We start from the raw sequence: 12519 nt of genomic DNA on the forward strand, positions 1-12519 counted from the left end.
GCCAGGAACCCTGGCGTCTGGCCCTGGATTCCGAGAAGGACTCTGGCGTCTGGGTCCAGACGCCGGGAACCCTGTCGTCTGGCCCTGGAGTCTGAGAAGGACTCTTGCCTTTCGGGTGAAACCGACTTTGTTGAGGCTTTTACTCCAAGTTTCGACCCCAAGGCTCAACATATAAATAGAGGGGTAGGGCTAGCACCCAAGACAGATCAAGAAACACCAAGCCGTGTGCCGGCTACCCCGGCCCCTCTAGTTTATCCTCCGTCATAGTTTTCGTAGTGCTTAGGCGAAGCCCTGCGGAGATTGTTCTTCACCAACACCGTCACCACGCCGTCGTGCTACCGGAAATCATCTACTACTTCGCCCTTCTTGCTAGATCGAGAAGGCGAGGACGTCACCGAGCCGAACGTGTGCAGAACTCGGAGGTGCCGTGCTTTCGGTACTTGGATCGGTCGGATCGTGAAGACGTACAACTACATCAACCGTGTTGATATAACGCTTCTGCTTTCGGTCTACGAGGGTACGTAGACAACACTCTCCCCTCTCGTTGCTATGCATCACCATGATCCTGTGTGTGCGTAGGAATTTTTTTGAAATTACTACGTTCCCCAACACCGTTCTGCTAGGAAGTGTAAGGACATGTGAGCCGGAAAATTGTTCCATGGGTGGAGAGAAGGTTGCGAATGGTGGTGTTGTCGAATTCTTTCCCGTTGTCAGTTTGTAAAGCAAGGATGGGACGACCAAATTGCGTAGACACGTAAGAGTAGAAGGCGGTGAGAGTGGCAGCAACTTCGGACTTCTTACGCAATGGAAAGGTCCACACAAAGTGAGAATAATCATCTAAGATAACAAGATAGTATGAAAAACCAGTATTACGAGCAATGGGAGAGGTCCAAACATCACTATGGATTAACTGAAAAGGTAGCGATGCAACTGTGGATGAAGAACTAAAAGGAAGACGGACATGTTTGCCCAGACGGCATGTGTGACAAGAGTGTGCATCCATTTTATTACATGTAAAAGAAAAACTCTAACTATTTGACGAAGTGTGTTGGAGCTAGGATGACCAAGACGGGCGTGCCAAAGATCAACGCCGGCAGAAAGAGCAACCGGTCCAGCAGGTGTAGATGATGGAGGCTGGACGGAGTACTTATCGCCAGGGCTGTCACAGCGGTGAAGAACCATCCGGGTGAGGGCGTCCTTAACAGAGAAACCAACTTCGTCAAATTCCACAGTTACAGAGTTATCACGAGAAAGTTTGCGAACACAGACTAAGTTCTGAATAAGTTCAGGAGACACAAGAACATTACTTAGAAAAAGTGGCCTAGAGGTGGAAGGAAAATGAGTGGAACCAACATGAGTAATAGGGAGACCAGCACCATTACCGACAATGATACGAGAGGAAGTGTTGATGGGAGACACAGAGGAGAGGTTACCCGGATAAGCGACCATATGTGATGATGCACCGGTGTCCATAAACCAGTCGCCACCTCCGGAATAAGCACCGACCGGAGGCTGTTGATGAAGTGCAGCGAGGAGAGCCGGGTCATAGGAGACCGGCGCAGGGTAGCCCGAGTAGCGGGCCGCCCCAGCGCTAGGGTTCGGCCCACCATAGCCAACCGGAGTAGGGGAGTAGTAGGGTTGCGAAGCACCCAGGCCAGGGTGCTATCCGGCGAAGAAAGCCTGATGGCTGGAGGGTCCGGGCCCTAGGAGAGGCTCGGAGTGGGGGGAGGGGGCGTGGCACGGGCATGGTGTAGGCATGCACGGCCCCTGTCCAAGGGTTGTGGCCACCCCCCAAGGTGGTGTCGGCTGCTGCTGAGGGGGCCCAGCGCGCGGCTGTTGCTGCTGCTGCTGGCCTTTGCCGCGGCTGCGGCGCCGCTGGCGTGGCTGCTGCTGTTGCTGCTGTGGCGGCGTCGGCGGGTGTTGGGGAAAAGCCGGGGGCGCTGTTGATATGAGGCACCGTAGACGGCGGGCGGCGCAGGAGGAGCCGCTGCGTCGGAAAGCCGGGAGGTGCGCCCGCGGGGGCAGGACCGCCGCGCGCGTAGCCGGCGGCGAAGGCAGTATGAACGGCACGGGAGCGAAGATGCTTCAACCGGCGTTCCTCGAGGCGGAGATAGGCCACCACCCGCTCGTAGGTGGGGTTCGCCATGAGGGTGAGGTTGGAGGCGGCGTTGCCGAGATCCTCATTGAGGCCGGCGGTGAGGGTGGAGAGGAGCAGCTCGTCGCCCACCTTGAAGCCGATGTCGTTGAGCTCGTCGGAGAGGGTCTTGAGACGCATGCAGTAATCATCGACGGAGGAGTCGTTTTGGTGACACCCGAAGAACTCCTGCTGCAGGAAGACGATTCGTTGGAGCTTGTTGTCGGTGAAGAGACTGACGATCTTGGTCCACACCGTGCATGCATCATCCTTGTCGCGAACGACGGTGTGGAAGATGTCCTTGGACACGGTGAGGAAGAGCCACCTGATGATGGTGGCATCGATCGCTAGCCAGTCGGCGTCGCGGTTCAGGACGAAGAGGTTGGCGGTGCCGTCGATGTGATCCTGCAGGTTATACTCATGAAAGAGGAGATTGAAGTACGTCTTCCAAGCGTAAAAATTCGCCTCTTTGTGGGAGAGGATGACCGGGACGCGACGTTCGATGAGAACATCGCGGATGTAGGCAGGGTCGGGAAGGGTGGCGGCGAAGGAACCGGCGGAGGAATTGAAGGGGTTTGGGGGGCGCACAGCCGGAGGGGTGGAGGCGGCCGAGCGATGGTAGAGGTCAGAACCGGACATGAATGAAGGTGCGGCTCGGTTAGGGTTAGGGTTTTTGGTGGCGGCTGGCGGCTAGGGGAAGCAGCGGCGTGGGTTTAGCGTAGAGGTGGAGCGCTAGCGACGGGTGGTAGCGACGGGTGCGTGGCGTGCAAAGCTATGGGCGGAAGCAGGGGGCGGCTAGCGGCTGGGTGGCGGAAGCGATCGCGAGGTGCAGGGGAGGGCGAAGCTATAGCGCGGCGGCAGGGAGCCTAGCGACGCGGGCGTAGCGAGGCATGGAGGGGGAGGTGGCGACTACGGCATCGGCGAGAAGTTGGCGATGCGGGCGTAGGCAAGGAGGCTAGCGGCGGCGGCTTAGGAGGCGGCGACGCGGCTAGGGCAGGGGGATCGTAGGAAGGCTGATACCACGTAGAATATTATGCAACTCATGATATATTGATCGGATGCAATATGCACATATATATAAGTACATAGAGGAGCCATATCCTCAACTATACGTGGAAGGAGAAGGGCTTGTTGTACAAGAAATATACATGATATATCTATATCTCAACAAAGATGGGCCAGTAAGTTTGCCAATCTAGTTACATGCTGAATAACAAAAACTATAAAGATGAAGATATCTTTCCTATTTTGGCAAGGATAGGTACCATAACTGTACAATCATTGCGTCGAGTGTTCCAGAGGAGAGATTGACCAACGTAAGACATCAATCTCCATTATCACATGAGTTGAATCTGGAAGCTTTGCACAGACAACAGCTTCTCGCAGTTAACCCCTCCACGTGGTTTGCTCCATGGACCAACCAAACTGGTCGGCGATCTAGCAACACCACACGCTTCTCCTAATGGACCACCCATGCTACAACGGCATCAATACCCCTTCGTTCAAAATTACTTGCCGCAAAAAATAATGGAACCAACATACGTCTAGATACTTCCTTTGACAAGTAATTCCGAAGGAGGGAGTATGTGGCAAGAGAAAGGAAATTTATTTTGTAAGCACTTTCTTTGGAAAGTGGATTATCTGAGCTTGAGCTCTAGAGACGTGATTCAGGACCATAGTTCAGTCAAACTTAACTGTATTTTTTAATCAACCATGCATGGATCCTTCTCAATAAATATGCATGCAAACTGTATTTTTTAGTCAACCATGCATGAATTCTTATAAATAGTGTCTAGAAATCAATTATGTCGAGCGTAGGTTCGGCTGAACCATGGTTCCATAAAACATTTTCGCTTGAGCTCATATGGGCATGGATGGACAATAAAATCTGATTTTCTTCTTCTTAAAATAAAGTCTTAATTTTTTATAGCAAACACCGGTAAATGTTTTTTAACACACATTGACAAATGTTCTGATTGCTTGCTGTTGAGTATTATAATTATTAGAAAGTATAGGATATGTTAGGATTTGGTCCTGCCTTGTCTTGCATTTCAAGTTGATCATTGTACTTCTATATGCATGCCCACAAGACTCAAGCAATATACACAACCAACTATTTTACCAATATCTCTATCCCTTCCAACATGGTATTAGTCTAACCGATCCAATCCTAGCCACCGCCCGCCACTTCCGCCCTGTGCGCCACCCCCGGGGCGGTCGGCCTTTATGACCGCCGCCGGGGGCCGGGCCGCCCTTATCTAGGGTTCGTCCTCCGGTCATGTTGACCGGCTTCCCTAGAGAGTCTTTTTCCTGAGCCCTTGCTCCGGGTTTTTGTCTCACCCGCCGGTCATTTTGATCGGCATTTACTTTTTTGATTTTTTGATCTAAGATTGGTTCGCGTCGCCCACCGCCGCCGTCGACCCCGCGCCTCTACCCCGACACCGGCGCGACCACCCGACCTCCTCCCCGACCCGGTGGCCTCGCGCCATGCGGCGGCCCATCACTGTCGCCGTTCCCGCGCCGGCCCGCCCGTTGATCTACGCCGGCCGTCACCGCCCTGCTCCGACCGGGACTTCTGCATCGCCCCGACCCGGTGGGCTCGTGCCATGCAGCGGCCCATCACAGCCACCATTCGCGTGCCGGCCCGCCCGTCGATCTACGCCGCGCCTGTACGGCGGCCCTGTCGACCGTCGTCAGCGGCTTCATCTCAGACTCCGCCGCCACCCCGCCTCTGCCAAGCGGCGTCACCGACCTCGCGCGTGATCGGATTGATCACCCGCCTGCCGCCGTGATCCGCCTCATCTACGCCGTGCGACTAACCTGGTTCGTCGGTTGTGCACGCCTCCGCAGGTTTCGTGAAGATTGTCCCAGGTACAGCGCACCCTCCGTCGATCGAGCCACAGGTTCCCGTCACGTTGTCCCTTCGGACCACTGCGTCGCCGCCCCGAGGTCTTCCCGCCGGCTGCCCCGACCCGCAGACGGCCCTTCGGGCTGTCGCGTCGCGGCCCGCGGTCCACGCCGTCGCGACATCGACCACGACGTTCTTTGGACGACTACCTCGTCATGGCTACCTCAACAAACGACATAAAGGGCTACCGCCTTGCTTTAGCAACCTCGTTGGTTCCACTCCAGCCATGACTTTTGCGATGCATTGACCGTTATGACTGTAGGGGGTGTCCGTCGGCTTGCCTTCGGATTCTTCTCGAGTCTCACCGTCTGCGTCGCTACCGTTGTGACTGCGGGGGATGTTGAGTATTATGATTATTAGGAAGTGTAGGATAGACTAGGATTTGGTCATGCCTTGTCTTGTATTTCAAATTGGTCATTGTATTCCTATATATATGCCCATGAGGCTCAAGCAATACAATCAACTATTCCACCAATATCTCTTTATCCCTTCTAACACTTGCAAAGTATTATCATGGAAGACGTGGCAAAAAGAAAAAATCGATGCTCAAAAAAGTTATTTTTAATAGCATTTTGGAGTGCTGAATTTTTTGCAATGTTTTCCAAAAGAAATTCATTCTTTGAATTTCTTCAGACTTTACTTTCAAGCTCGTCATTTGAGTGGAGCTGAGGACACTTTCGCTTCTCATATCGTCCTCTAATTCTCTAGCTACTTGGCTTGACAAAGCATGTCAGGCCCTCGTCCCTCAGCATTGATGCGTTGAGTACCAAGTAGGGTTAGCGCATAAATGATACTCACACCCGATGATGGTATAAGATAGAGAAAGTAACCTTGCTCTGTAAACAAGATGATTACACCAATGTTTGCCCATTTTAGAAAATAGAAAGAAATGAGTTATCTGATTAAACATGCACCAGCTTCGGATTTTCACAGGTTAACTATTGTAAACATGGTTATGGGCGTGTTTGGTTTACGTCCTCGTCGCTTCGTGCCTGGCATGGAGCCTGCCTGAAAACTGATTGGAAAGTGTTTTGTTCAAGTCTACAGGAGAAGAAGCTTGCCTGGCCTGGCTACCTCAAAACTTTGCTTAGCCTGGCCAGGCGCTAGGAATAGGTCGCCTACGAGCTGCCTGGCAATGAATCTTATTTTAATTAGCTGGATTCTCTTGTGGGCCAGGTCAAGAATGAACTCTTTTTTCCATAGTAAACCTTTTTCAGGCGAGATATGCAACCAAACACTCCACACACTTGGGCAAGCACAAAATTGTTAGTTTCCAGGCTGGGTAGAGGCATCATTTTTTCTCAGGCATGGAAGCCAGGTCGTGAACCAAACGTGCCCTATATCCAGCGGCGAACCCAATGTGTTGCGCAAACAATGTCAAATATGACCTTCAAACGAGAATCACTCTTAATATCACCAAAGCGACCACACACAACTTACAAACATGCATGCATAGAAGCAAAACCCGTGTAAAGTATTGAGTATGACACAAAAAGTGTTATTTCACATACGTAAGCATTAGTTCAGCAACATTCCGATAATTAAGTGCAGGGCGAATAATAATCTGACAACTATTTGTTTGTACTCTCTCATATACAACAGTGGTCTACCGGAGATAGGGGCACTACCGGAACAGGGCTCGATGCCGATGGCCAAAAGTATGCTGACGGCCATCGTCGGCCTATTCTAGACTATGCCGACAGCTGGCCCCAGGCCGTGGGCGTACAACGGCCGTCGGGCTATCCCAGTATACGCCGAAGGCCCCTGTAGGCAACGAACGGCCATCGGCATAGACCAATCTACGCCTACAGTTGCCGTCGGCAAAGCTGCGGGCACGGCGACCACGCCCGTGACAGGCGGCTAACGGCGTCAGATCTATGCCGACGGCGGGGACGGGCGGCCGTCGGCATAGATACGAACGCCACGTCGTCGATCCAAAGCGCACCGACCAAGGCCTATGCCGACGGCTGCCGTCGGCATAGATGAGCCCTGGCTTTGCCGTCGGCATATATATATATATTTTGCTTTTTTTCATCGCTATATTTTATGTTTTCTTACATATTATTATTTGACTAACTTACATATAGCATGTGTTAATATAAGCATACATACATTATTTTCGGTTCTATACGGAGGGGTGTGACCCTCCTCACGGCCGGCGCCGCCGCCGGCCGGCACCTGGAGTGGGGAACAGCCGCATCCGGTCTATAGGAAGGGGACTTTGCTCCCAAGTGTTTATATATATCGGATGACCTACCACAACCGGGTGGTGTTGTGGCATGTCCGAAGAGAAGGCACGGGTCTCCGGGACGTGGCCCCCCTCACGGACAGCGCCGCCGCCAGCACCTGGAGGGGGAAACGGACGCGTCGGGTCTACACGGAGGGGATGTAGCTGTCGGTTTGGCCCGGATGTTGCTTCCAGGTGTCCCTCTGAGCTGACCTGACACAACCGGGTGGACAGGTCCATTGTTCAAAGCCCGTACGTGGAAAGTCAAAGGGCTAGATCTCGTGGTCAACCGCTCCAGGGTTAGGCGGGACGGGGGCCCTAGGGGGTAGCAATGCCACCGGAGCGTCGCACCGGCCACTCATACATGCGGGGTGGTGTTGTGGCATGTCCGAAGAGGCGGCACGCGTCTCCGGGACGTGGCCCCCCTCACGGACAGCGCCGCCGCCGGCACCTGGAGGGGGGAAACGGACGCGTCGGGTCTACACGGAGGGGATGTACCTGTGGGTTTGGCCCATATGTTGCTCCCAGGTGTCCCTTTGTGCTGACCTGACACAACCGCGTGGAGAGGTCCACTGTTTAAAGCCCGTCCGTGGGAAGTCAAAGGGCTAGATCTCACGGTCAACCGCTCCAGGGTTAGGCGGGACGGGGGTCCTGGGGGTAGCAATGCCACCGGAGCATCGCACCGGCCCCTCATACATGCGGGGTGGTGTTGTGGCATGTCCGAAGAGGCGGCACGCGTCTCCGGGACGTGGCCCCCCTCACGGACGGCGCCGCCGCCGGCACCTGGAGGGGGAAACGGACGCGTCGGGTCTACACGGAGGGGATGTAGCTGTGGGTTTGGCCCGTATGTTTCTCCCAGGTGTCCCTTTGTGCTGACTTGACACAACCACGTGGAGAGGTCCACTGTTCAAAGCCCGTCCGTGGGAAGTCAAAGGGCTAGATATCGTGGTCAACCGCTCCAGGGTTAGGCGGGACGGGGGCCCTGGGGGGGGGGGTAGCAATGCCACCGGAGCGTCGCACCGGCCCCTCATACATGTGGGGTGGTGAGGTGGCATGTCCGAAGAGGCGGCACGCGTCTCCGGGGTTTGGCCTCCCTCACGAACGGCGCCACCGCCGGCACCTGGAGGGGGAAAACGGACGCGTCGGGTCTACACGGAGGGGATCTTGCTGTGGCTCTAGCCCGGATGTTGCTCCAAAGTGTTCCTATGGACTGACCTAACACAACCGGGTGGAGAGGTCCACTGGTCAAAGCCCGTCCGTGCAAAGTCAAAGCCCGCCCGCCGCCGGCACCTGCAGGGGGGAAACAGACGTGTCGGGTCTACACGGAGGGGATGTAGCTGTGGGTTTGGCATATATGTTGCTTCCAGGTGTCCCTCTGAGCTGACCTGACACAACCGGGTGGAGAGGCCCACTGTTCAAAGCCCGTACGTGGGAAGTCAAAGGGCTAGATCTCGTGGTCAACCGCTCCAGGGTTAGGCGGGACGGGGGCCCTGGGGGTAGCAATGCCACCGGAGCGTCGCACCGGCCCCTCATACATGCGGGGTGGTGTTGTGGCATGTCCGAAGAGGCGGCACGCATCTCCGGGACGTGCCCCCCCTCACGGACGGCGCCGCCGCCGGCACCTGGAGGGGGGAAACGGACGCGTCGGGTCTACACGGAGGGGATGTAGCTGTGGGTTTGGCCCGTATGTTGCTCCCAGGTGTCCCTTTGTGCTGACCTGACACAACCGCGTGGAGAGGTCCACTGTTCAAAGCCCGTTCGTGAGAAGTCAAAGGGCTAGATATCGTGGTCAACCGCTCCAGGGTTAGGCGGGACGGGGGCCCTGGGGGTAGCAATGCCACCGGAGCGTCGCACCGGCCCCTCATACATGCGGGGTGGTGCGGTGGCATGTCCGAAGAGGCGGCACACGTCTCCGGGGTTTGGCCTTCCTCACGAACGGCGCCACCGCCGGCACCTGGAGGGGGGAAACGGACGCGTCGGGTCTACATGGAGGGGATCTTGCTGTGGGTCTGGCCCGGATGTTGCTCCAAAGTGTTCCTATGGGCTGACCTAACACAACCGGTTGGAGAGGTCCACTGGTCAAATCCCGTCCGTGCAAAGTCAAAGTTCGCCTGCCGCCGGCACTTGGAGGGGGGAAACAGACGCGTCGGGTCTACACGGAGGGGATGTAGCTGTGGGTTTGGCCCGTATGTTGCTTCCAGGTGTCCCTCTGAGCTGACCTGACACAACCGGGTGGAGAGGTCCACTGCTCAAAGCCCGTACGTGGGAAGTCAAAGGGCTAGATCTCGTGGTCAACCGCTTCAGGGTTAGGCGGGACGGGGGCCCTGGCGGGTAGCAATGCCACCGGAGCGTCGCACCGTCCCCTCATGCATGCGGGGTGGTGTTGTGGCATGTCCGAAGAGGCGGCACGCGTCTCCGGGACGTGACCCCCCTCACGGACGGCGCCGCCGCCGGCACCTGGAGGGGGGAAACGGACGCATCGGTTCTACACGGAGGGGATGTAGCTATGGGTTTGGCCCGTATGTTGCTCCCAGGTATCCCTTTGTGCTGACCTGACACAACCGCGTGAAGAGGTCCACTATTCAAAGCCCGTCCGTGAAAAGTCAAAGGGCTAGATATCGTGGTCAACCATTTCAGGGTTAGGCAGGACGGGGGCCCTGGGGTAGCAATGTCACCGGAGCGTTGCATCGGCCCCTCATACATGCGGGGTGGTGCGGTGGCATGTCCGAAGAGGCAGGCGGATAATAATCTGACAACTATTTGTTTGTACTCTCTCATATACAACAGTGGTCTACCGGAGATAGGGGGGTGTGTTTACTCCAATGTCGACCAAGAGATCTTCACATCAATGGTCGCGAAACCGAGCGTGAAACTGAAGTCGTCAGTTCCATGCGTACTGGCTGGGCTGAGACAGTATCTCCAAGCATCATCATCATCATCTTCCAAAGAACGGATCCTCATTTGCAGAGCCAACTTGGTACTTCGGGAAGCAGCGGCCACATACTTATCTAGCTCATACCTACCACCAGCAGCATCAGCAGGGATAACGCCATCGAACAGCTGCATCCCCTGGTGCAAGAGATCACTGACGTAAAACGCTCTGACAAGCAAGGCTTATGTCTCTGTCCAGCTCCGACACCGCAATCTGCACCGTGGCCTCCATCGCTAGCTGCAGGAGCGCGTAGCTTATGTCCACCGAGCCATAGTCACCGTCGATGCGTTGCGTGAGCACTCTGGCGTGTGGCGAGCAGCCGTCGTAGAACCAGACGCCGCCATCGACGAGCTGCAGATCGTCTGCTTCGTCCTCCCCTCTCTTGATCCTCATGTCGAACTCAACCAGCTGCTTGTCATACCACCAGATGCCTCTCTTGGGTCCGGACAACTGTATAAATCCGTCCTCGTGTTCCACGATGAAAGGGTCGTCTCTTGTGCGGTTGAAGATGTAGTTACGAAGATGGTCCCGAGTGTCACGGACAGCCATGAATCCGTACACCTGAACTGGGTCACCATCACAAGGAGGATATGCCAGCTTGAGCGAAAATATTTGCATCATGGTGCAATGGGTATGTCTTTCACAAGCCCTCCAGTTCGGCGAGCAAGAGTCTGATGGCTCCGACCTCATCATTGGCTCCATCTTAGCTGATGAGCGAGCAGCAATAGGAACATTGTACACGCATTAGATCGATGATGATCATTTTTTTTAAACCCTGCTCTGATTAATCCAAAGGAACAAAAACTAACCAAGATGAAAAACTAGAAAATGGAATCATGACTTAAACATGATCATACTGAAATTTCAGATGACGACTATAATAAAGATCATAAAACATGGTTTGGACCAACTCATGAGTAGTATGGACAAAATCTGTCCGACAGATTCATGTGGTTCCTCTGTCATACAATAAAAAGATCTCTGCAGAAATTAATTGACGGATGAGAAATTGAGAAAGAGTTCTTGCATACAATGAGCTGAATTGCCTGGACAAGCTAAGATTGATATCTCTGCATTAAACAAATACGATGGAAAGGCTGATATGTGCGTACTCTCGCTGGTATCGCGGACACGGTAAAGTTTGGACAAGTAATCAGTGCATCTGTAGATGGATCCATCGCGATGCGTGTAGTACTCCATGACGTCGGCGCGTCGTACGCCGTCCGCGGGACCCCCGTTGGCGAGGAAGGCTACTCTGGGCCGGCGCGGAGGCAGAGGCAGAGGCATCGACGAAGACGCCGCCGCCGCCACCGCTTCCGCGCCGCCGCTCTTCTCTTCAATCGTACAGCCGTCGTCAGGGTCGTCGGACGAGGTTGCTCTGCCAGCCATCATCGATGGGACAGTGCGTGAGCCGCTGCTTTCCATTGATTTCTCCTTCTGCGGCTGGGTTTAATTGTTCTGGTTGGCTCAAGGGTTTTGCTTGGTTCCGGTTGTCTCCATGGCGTTTAGAGTTTAGAGTAGACACGACTTGTACCTACTCGTTTCTATGTAAATCCGGGTTCCTACCATGTTTTGACACGTCACTTTTTTTCTATGATTTTTTACGGTAATTCTATCATGGCAAATTAAAGGTTTTTATAGCAAATTTAGTTGGTGTGAAGATGATAAATTTAGTTTATGAGCATGGCAATTTTTTTTCTGCGAGGAAAACTTTCGATCTATTCATTAAGTGTCATGGTACTACAAAGAACACTAGAAATAAAAAATACACCCAGGTCTGTAGACCATCTAGCGACGACTACAAGCACTAGAGCGAGCCGAAGGCGTGCCGCCGTCATCGCCCTCCCTTATCGGAGCCGGACAAACCTTGTTGTAGTAGACAGTCAGAAAGTCGTCATGCTAAGGCCCCATAGGACCTGCACACCAGAACAACAACCGTCACCGATGAAGAGAAGTTTAGATTGAAAGAATCCAACTTGTAGACACATGAATACAGACGAATAAAGACCAGATTCATGTGAATCCACCGAAAACAAACGCCGACCGAATCCCACGAGATCCACCGGATACAAATCTCCACACGCCCTCCGACGATTGTAGAAACACCAACGGAACAGGGGCTAGGCGGGGAGGATTTTATTAGAATCGTTGCCGCCTCACATCTTTGAGCAGGACACAAACCCTAACAAAACTAAAAAAAACATCAAAACACGGAACCCTCCCGCCGGCAAGGGATCAGCCGTGCCTCCATGGTCTTAAGATGACAGGAGTCGAGGTAGACCGACGACGACACCGACGGGCGGCAGGAGAAACCCTAG

At 54.2% G+C, this 12519-nt stretch overlaps 1 pseudogene; it reads right to left on the reverse strand.

The window, feature by feature from the left end:
* Positions 1 to 10083: 10083 nt before the first annotated feature.
* Positions 10084 to 11476, reverse strand: LOC147973752 (uncharacterized; annotated as a pseudogene).
* Between the last annotated feature and the right edge of the window lie 1043 nt (positions 11477 to 12519).

This window comes from Triticum urartu, chromosome 5A (genome assembly GCF_056163025.1).
Source record: "Triticum urartu cultivar PI428250 chromosome 5A, HENAU_Tu73, whole genome shotgun sequence".
NCBI lineage: Eukaryota > Viridiplantae > Streptophyta > Magnoliopsida > Poales > Poaceae > Triticum > Triticum urartu.